This window comes from Carlito syrichta, unplaced genomic scaffold, assembly GCF_000164805.1.
Source record: "Carlito syrichta isolate Samal-C Ts95f unplaced genomic scaffold, Tarsius_syrichta-2.0.1 Scaffold109686, whole genome shotgun sequence".
Classification (NCBI taxonomy): domain Eukaryota; kingdom Metazoa; phylum Chordata; class Mammalia; order Primates; family Tarsiidae; genus Carlito; species Carlito syrichta.
In genome coordinates this window covers 251,384-260,442 of record NW_007053782.1, presented here as the reverse complement: position 1 = coordinate 260,442, position 9,059 = coordinate 251,384, and the positions used below count along the sequence as shown (strand labels likewise).

At 39.7% G+C, this 9,059-nt stretch overlaps 1 protein-coding gene across 1 annotated transcript in view; it reads left to right on the top strand.

The window, feature by feature from the left end:
- Positions 1-390: 390 nt before the first annotated feature.
- The window catches only part of LOC103271523 (potassium voltage-gated channel subfamily B member 2-like), a 70,128-nt gene continuing 61,459 nt past the window's right edge, over positions 391-9,059 (top strand). Inside the window, exon 1 of the mRNA XM_021717718.1 lies at positions 391-854. The gene's annotated coding sequence lies outside the window, so the exon portion shown is untranslated. The remainder of the gene's footprint in view (positions 855-9,059) is intronic.

Sequence of the window (9,059 nt, the reverse complement as noted above, 5' to 3'; positions counted from 1 at the left end):
CGCCGCGAGGCCAAGCCCGGGCGTCCCCGGCGGCGCCCGGCCGCGCAGCCCCGCCGCCCCGCCCCGCCGCCCAGCTCGAGAGCGGCGAGCGCCGAGGAGGAGGAGGAGAAGGAGGAGGCGGAGAAGCCGGAGAAGGCGGCGGCCGCTCCAGCCCGCGGGTGCGCGGAGCGCGGGAGGAGGCGGAGCGCGAGGCTGGGTGGCCGCGGCCGTGTGTGCGCGCCGGGCCGGCTAGCTGCGGGGCGGGGGAGCGGCGCCCCAGAGCGCCCCGCCTAGCCTCGCGCGCGCAGCCTCTGCCCTGCTCCGCCACAGACACACACCCACCAAGCACCCACCGCCCTCCGCCCCCGCCGCCGCCGCCGCCGCCGCCGCGCCTCGGGCGGCCCCAGCGAGCGCCAACTCCCCGCTGGCGCGGCTCGCTTTCCGGCCCCTTCCGCGCGGCGAGCTCAGCCCAGCTCGATTTTTCCTTTTCTATCCCAGCCGTCGCTGGTCTGGGCGGCGGTGGCGCCGGCGGCGGGGGGATGGGGGCCCCGCGTGGGGAAGGGGGTGAAGACCGATGAAGATTATTGTTCTTTTTAAGGATGCCTTAGCATCCTCCCGCCGCCTCTCCTCTGCGCCTTCCTACTAGCGACCGTGAACCAGAGTCAGGGATGTAAAGAGAGGGGGAACACACGCCAGGAGCTGCAGCCAGCCGGGGAGACCCTCCTCTCCGTGGAGGGGAGGGGGAGTGCCAGCGACAGATCATTGGCGAAGGGGATCGTCGCAGGGAGAGGAGCCCCGGAGGGAGCGGGGAATCCCACAGCCCTTTGTGGTGCCCGAACCCGTGCCGCCTGCTGAGCGGGGTCTGTGGGAGCTAGGTAAGTGGCGGGGGCATGGTTGCTCCCCGAGGGGTCTTCCTTTGAGAATGAATCATCGCGGCAGCCTAGCCAGACTTGACTTGCTAAAGGAATTGGAAACTGCCAGATGGCGCCGAGTGGACTTACACACAAAGCTGACTTAGCCCTGAGAGGGTTTTTAATGTCAGGCTCTTTCCCAGTGGGGAAGGCACTCAAGTGTTAGCCCCTGAAAAGCTTCCCAGCAGCCTGACTGGGAAAGGATGGGAAATGTTATTTCTAGGAGACGAGCTCTTGTTGCCTTCTGTTCATTTGTTGGTAAATGCCACGCTCACATGCACACACTTGTGGGACTGGATTTAGGGAGTGTGGTGTCTCTGCAGTGTGAACGGTCCTCAGAACGCAGAGACATGTATGCATTTTATTTTTCAAGCGGTGCGCGGTCTCCGTTCTGTAGCACGATTCCGGAGAGGGAGACCAGGTCTCCAAGGGAAGAGCTTCATGGCTGTTTCCAACACACTCTGCTAGGGGACTTGGGAATACATACATTTGTCTAGAATGGCATCAAAAGACATCGACCATTTGCCTCATCTTTTCTCCGGATGCTTGGTGACCCTTTTCAAAATAGTAGGCTGCCATCCATTTTCTCGAGTTATTAGCGTTTATGTATTTTCATTCATAAAAATTGTCAGTGTGCAATAGGTAGAACATGCCATTTATGCAACATTTATGACTGCACAAGTGGTTCAACAGTAAGTCATAATAAATGCAAGATTACATTGAAAAAATGTAATATGCACAGATGTACACTGGGTTAATTTCAGGCTGATTCAACATTCCTGCTAATCATGCAATAATGTCAGTATTTTAAATCTCATATCATGTTTTCACTTTTGCATTGGTTGATTTTTTATTTTGTTGAGAATCTGATTTTTTTAAAGCTAAGGTCAAAGGAAAAGTAAGCATTTTTTTAAATGGGTAGTATTGTGCGGGACAGAGGTGTCTTGGTTTATTTGACAATAACATCAATCAAGATATTATATTTCCTAGGTCAAACGAAAGATAGATTTCAGTCAAAGATCTAGTTTTTAACCTGTCAGTGCTACGTAACTTATAGGAAAGACTTTGTCAAAGAGGATAAACATTTAAAAAATTATATATACATATATATTTTAAAAATTAAGTTTTGCTTTATCTGTTTCACTCATAGGGTCATATGTGTGACAATAAATATAAAGTTGTCCAAAGCTTAACTTTTAATACTTGAAAAAAATCTTTAAACATCTAGACTAGAGTGTTCTTAGATTAACCAAAACTTAAACAATCCAGTAATTTGGCACGTTAGACATGTGCATGTGCATTTAATTGCTGTTTGAGGTGATATTTTTTCTAACTTAGGGAATGGATAAAGTGCTTACTTGTGTGGATAAATAGACTTTCTGAGAATATTAGAGGTCCAGTATAGAAGCAGTTTTTTTTCCCACTAAATGAAAAGTCCCCTAAAAGAGTTAATATGCCGTCACAAAGTAAATACTATATTCCCCCTCCTCTTGCCTTCAGGTTAACACCAATTGTTTACCACAAATAGAATTCTGTCTACACTCTTCTTCCTTTTCTGGAACTACACAGACTTTTGGAGAAAGGAGTGAATCACTTGGCAGTTCTCTTTGCTTTCTTCCACCTTTAACCTTCACCTTTCCCTGTCTGTGTTAGTGTTCCTAAATCCTTCTCATACACAAACCCACAGAGCTGACTCCAGAAAATAACTCTACTGCTTGCCACTTTGAGAGTTTTTATCATCACATCTTCCTTTTTCATTGCCTTTCTTTTCTTTTCCTCCTGTTTTTCTGATTAGAATCAACTCATGCATCCGCTAAAACTATTTCACATTTCATCGCTCTCCAAATCCCATAGTTCAACTTTCCAAGCATCCATGTTTACTGAATATTCAGATAGGATTCGTAGAAATTATCTTATGCAGTCTTTTCTGTTTGGCTTTTTAAACTTCCTTGTTTATGCCATAGGGCAACTGTGAACATCAGCCTGCCCTTTTAATCTTCAGTATGATAATAAAAGTAGGATTGCTAGAAAAATGAAATGGTAGGATGGGGTTTCATCACATTTCTTGGCTTAAAAGCATATCTGTTCAGGATTTTTGTATACCTGCCTGTATGTCTATAAATGTGCATGTCTGTGGATCACCTTCATTACGCATTGAAAAAACATTTTCTCTTGAATGTATATCTAGCATTTTGATATGGTGTTCTAGAGAGACCAATATACATGTGTATGTATATATATTATGAAAGCAGACCAAGTTACTGGTACAATCTACAAAATCTACAAGATTTATTTTATTCTGCCCTAATGCATTTTTTTCCTTGATAAGAAAGTAATTAGTTCCTTGAAATTTGCTGTCCCTTAAAGAATCATTCCTAAGGAATATCCTTAAAGTTTGATAGGAAATCTCATGTACATTTTAAGGCAAATATATAAGGTTAATAATATCTTATTTATTTCAGGATGTAGTCTTTTTTTGAAATTTGCTTATATTCTTCAAGTAGATTCTGCATAAAATCCTGATACCTATTATTTTCACAAGGGCTTCAGAGGAGTGGAGTGTCCAAATGCATTATATGTGATTTTGTTTTTTAAGTACAGAGTATTTTTTAAGGTTAGAGTTTATGGCCTTGTTACTTCTCCAGTGATAAAATAACTTTATGGAGTAGAGCAGTCTTAATTTTTTTAGTTACATTCTACAAGTATTTCATACTCTAGCTCTATAGCCCATTCTGTTTCATTGCTTATTTCCTTCTGTGATACACACGCGCGCGCACACACACACACACACACACACACACACACACACACGTGTGTGTGTTTGTGTGTCAAACTCTCTTGTATCATCTTGAAAAGTGCCTGTTCCTATAGATGGAATTTTACCTACCTTTGCTATCTGATTTAATGTCCAACAACCCTTCACACTCATTTATTAATTCCTTTATTATTCATTAGCTATGTATAAGGAGATGAGTGCTTGACTAGAGTGTGACAAATGCAAAAGATACAGAAGACAGTCCCTAACTCCAAGAATTTTTTTTACAGAATAGAACTTTTAAGAAAAACTTGAATAACTAATTGAAGCATCACATTTATAGTTCTTTCCTACAGAAATGCCTGTAACAATTTTATACTTAATAAATTAAGACAAATTCATAAAGAGGATCATGAAAATTTGTCACAGGCTGTGCAGTGGCAATTGTTAGAAAACAATAATAGTAACAATATATTTTACTAAAATATTTAAATTTAAATTAAATTTGAATACTATCATTATAGGTAATAATAGCTATTTTATTTATATAAATAAAATAGGATTATTTATTTTTACAGCAAACACTTACTTAAGCCAGGTACTATTTTCATCATTTTACAAATATTATTATTTTCATTCTCACAACAACTCTATGGGGTAGCTGTCACTAATATCCCTTGTTATATAGATATGAAATCTATAAACAAAGATTTATTTGAAATTATATCTTTTCACTAAAGGATGCCATGGTTATTACTACATGGGAATACTTGGAAAAAACAAAAAGTAGGAACTTTTTAAAATAGGAGAAAACTCCAAAATTTACAATGTGAATTTGAAATAAGAAGTTAGTTTAGTTAGAGGCTGATTTTTAAAATGTGGGTGGGATTTTATCAGAATGCTGACACATTGGAAAGTATTGTCCTTACAGTGACCACAGAAAGTAAGGCTAGCTGACACAGATTTCTCATTGATCAATTTATAATAATAACTCCTTTTCATTTTCAGTTTTTTAAAATGTGAATATTTTAAATAAAATATAGTATCACAAATGTTTTTAATTTAGTTACTTGTAGAATTATATATTCATATTTTAAAAGAAAACTATTCACTTTGCAATATAATTTTTCCCACGTCACCATTTTTCCTCTGTAAAATGTAACGCCAATATTTTAATAGAAATTGAAATATAGTTACTTAACAAATTTACTTACTAATATATTTTCTAAAATGTATTTATTAAATGGCAAATGATTATAATAAAATCATGAAGCTATACTTCATAAATTGAAATTTTCATCAAGAAACATTTACATAAAATTTAAGAAAAGTTTTTTGTTTTTGTTTTTGTTTTTTTGAGTTGGAGTCGCCCAGACTGGAGAGCAGTGGCCGCTCCCGGCCAGCGCAGCCTCGCCTGCTGGGCTCCGGCGATCCTTCCGCCTCAGCCTTCCGAGTAGCCGGAATTACAGGCATGTGCTACCATGCCCGGCCGATTTTTTTGATTTATTGTAGAGATGAAGTCTTGCTGCCCAGGCAGGTCTGAACCCGCAGGCTCAGGCAATCCACTCACCTCAGCCTCCCAAAGGCGTGGGATTACAGGCTGAGCCACCGAGCCCGGCTAGAAAAGTTTTTTTCTAAATAGATGCTGCTTCTGTTTATGTAAAAAATATCAACTGGATTAAATTTGAGAGGTAAAATGGTTAAATACTACCTGCAGGATGCCATAAAATCAAATATTTAGATATAGCCTCATGATTTATTGACATTTTTATTATTCACACAGATATTAGGTCTCACAGGTTCAGTCACATTTTATAGCCAACTTTCAACCTGCTGTTGGCTCATTATATAAAAGTTTAGTTATTTAGACTTTGTATACATTTCCTCATAAAGACAGTACTTTAAATAGTGTCCTCAGAGCAATCCACCAAAGCCCTTTTGATCAATAGTATGTCCAAAAAACAGTACTGTTTGTACTAAAAAAATCCAACCATAATGTATAGCAATTTTCCTAGGGAATCATTTGATTTAAGTAATATTTATTGATTTACTCTGTGTGAGGCTCTTTTGAGATACAGATGGGAATGCAGTACTGCCTAGGCCCACAAGGAGGAGAGAAAATGGAGAGGGCGTTTGTACACTACTAACTTTGAAGAAAGACAAAATGAAGAAAGCTTTAGAAGATTGGTAAAGACAGAGTGTTAAATAATTGATTCAGAGTTCAATCCTGAGAGCCAGGAACTGCATATCCCCTGAGGATTCACTTTTGGTATTTCATCCTAAAGGTATCTACTGAGCTTCTTCTCTGTGCCAAGCCCTAAACTAGTTATTGGGCCATAGATATGAATAAGACATTATACACTCACAGCCTCCAAGTGTAGACAAATAATTCACAACAGAATATCATAAACTATTGGCAGGATTGATAGCAATCCAGCTGAGGAGCTGCATAACAGAAGTATCCCGAGAGGAGGAAAATACATTTGCCTTGAGTTTCAATATGTGTATAAAGCTATGATTCTCTCTTCAGTCAGATTCTGCACCCTCTTTTTGTAAGCAGTATTTTGTAATGTCCCCTTTACCCTCCTGACTTGATACTTATAGATAATAAAACCTATTTACACATGTATTTTAAAAATCAATATAAATTCCCTATCTGTAAAAGAAGGATAAATAAGAGGATAGAAGCTTAAAATTTTTTTTAAAAAGTAGTTTATCAATATATGTATGCTCAGGTATAACTATACTAGAAGATGATGTAATAAAATAGTCAGATGCTTGATTCTTTAAATGCTTAGTTTGGATAAGAAGATAAGTTTGTATGAGATAAAAAGATAAATTTGGCCAAGGAGATAATACTCAATTGAATATTGGTGACACTTTTATTTGTATTTGTTATTGTATTTGGCAATTCGAAATAAGAGTAAAATAAATGTGTTCATTGAGTGTGACGCAACAATTGCAAACAGATGTGGGTGTGCTACAGGATCAGTGAATCAATTAACAGGAGCAGCATTATAGCTGGTGACATAACTTTCCAAAACGGTGAGCAAACCTTGGTTAAGTTCCAAATATGCTAGTTACATTCTTAGAAAATGTCTATTTAAAAATATGTTATGCCTAATAAGGCTAGGATCTAGTCACAGATAATAGTAAGCAAATTTTTCATTTACATAGGTGTCTGATGAGGTGTACAAAAGTTATGGAGGCTGCACAATTTCGTACATCCCTGGGCCTTACCCTTCAAATACTTCACAACTTTAGAAAACTTGTTCAAAAGACTGTACTAATCTCATTCAGCAGTACTGATTATGACTATATTCTCCCACTGAAAAAAGTCAATCCAATTCTACTGCATGACTGGCTACTTTGAAAAAGCAGATCTCTCGAAGTTTTTAGTATAAAGGTAAGTTTTGAGGCTGACTAAATAGCAAACAAAATAAACAGCAACAAAATCAAACCATGTAGATTGCTCAACATTCGAGACATCCTAATAGTAGGCACAATTTGATGATTTTATCATAACTGTCAAGAGTTTCATTTTCTACGTGGGAGTGTCAGACAAGACTTCACAGATGCAGTGACATCTGAGCTCAATTTAAAAAGATGAGTTAGCATTCCCCAGGTGGAAAAAGAGGAGGATGGAGCGCATTCTAGGCAGAGGGAACAGCATGTGCAAAGCAATGTCATAGAGGGGTTTGGTTGGTGATCGGAGCTTAGCACTGTCAATTGTAGGGAAGTGATGAGAGACGAGGCCGAAGAAGGTTGAAGATTAGCGATGAAAGGTGTTGTATACCACCCTTCATCATTTGGATTTTATCCTGTAGGACAGGTGGGGGAGTCAGCTGTAATTTTAGAGAAGTGACATAGTCCATTTCATTTTTTGGAGGCAATATCTGAGCTAACATGAGAAGGATGGACTATAAAGAAGAAAAGATTAATACCTAGAAGACTACTTAAGAGTCTGTTGAGAGAGGCAACTAGAATAAGGTCCAGAACATACCTTACACAGGGATGATGAAAAAGGGGAGGAGAGCTTGGATTCCTGGTGGCAAACTCTTACAATCTAAGTGTCTCTGAGTCTTCTACCACCCAACACAGGTCATAATAGCAGGCATTAGCCTCCTTCCTTTCTCTTCAAGGATCATCATAGTAGTTGAAGGAACTTGAGCTTCTGTAATAAACTTCCATATTTCAGTGGTTAATAGAGTAGACATTTATTTTTTGCTTATGGGAGTCCAGTGTGTGTGTTCAGTGCAATGGTTTGGGGATCCAGGTGCTTCCTCTTGATGCTAGGAACTTGGAGTTCTCTGCATCTAGCTGACATCGTGGAAGAGAATGAATATATAGAGAAGGCACACCCAAGCAGTGACACATCTTGCTACTGTTCACATTCTGTTGGTGAGGTCGTCACATTGCTCTGTCTGTATACAAAGAGAGCTGGAATATGTAACCTCTGGCTGGGAAGCCACTTCCCAGCAACAATTCTGTATCATGGAAAGGGAAGCACACATTTTGCTAAACAGCGATTTCTAACATTCTGCCTCTCTAGTCACAGGTGAAAACCTCAACCCCAGGAGACAACCTGAATCTCACCTAGTCACTGTATCCAACTGGAAATCCAGGTTTTTTGGGTGATGCTAAATCTTCCCCACCATTAATTCTGGATATGGCCCTTCATCATCCAGAAACATTTGTACCAAAAGATAAGCCTGCAGCCTCCAAATATATAGGCATACCTCATTATTGTGCTCCGCTTCATTGCATTTATAAATATTGTATTTTTTAGAAATGTAAGGTCTGTGTAATGAGCAAGTCTGTTAGCACCATTTTTCCAACAGCATTGCTCACTTCATGTCCTCATGTGACACTTTGGTAATTCTGTAAATATTTCAAATGTTTTTGTTATTGTATAGGTTATGGTGATCTATGATCAATGATCTTTGATGTTACTAGTTTAATTGTTTTCGGGCACCACGAACGACACCCTTATAGGATGGTGGACTTAATAAATGTGTATATTCTGACTATTCCACCTTCTCTTAACTTCTTCTCAGGCCTCCCTAGTCCCTAAGACACAACAATATTAAAATTAGGCCAATTAATAACCTACAATGGTTTCTAAGTGTTCAAGTGAAAGAAAGTTGCACATCTCTCGCTTTCAAACAAAAGCTAGAAATGATTAAGCTTAGTGAGGAAGATATGTTGAAAACTGAGACAGGCTGAAATTTAGGCCTCTTGGGCCAAATAGTCAAGCTGGGAATGCAAAGGAAAAGTTCTTGAAGGAAATTAAAAGCACCACTCTAGTGAACACATGAATGATAAGAAAGCAAAACAGAAGCCGGGCTCGGTGGCTCAGCTTGTAATCCCGCGCCTTTGGGAGGCTGAGGTGAGTGGATTGCCTGAGCCCGCGG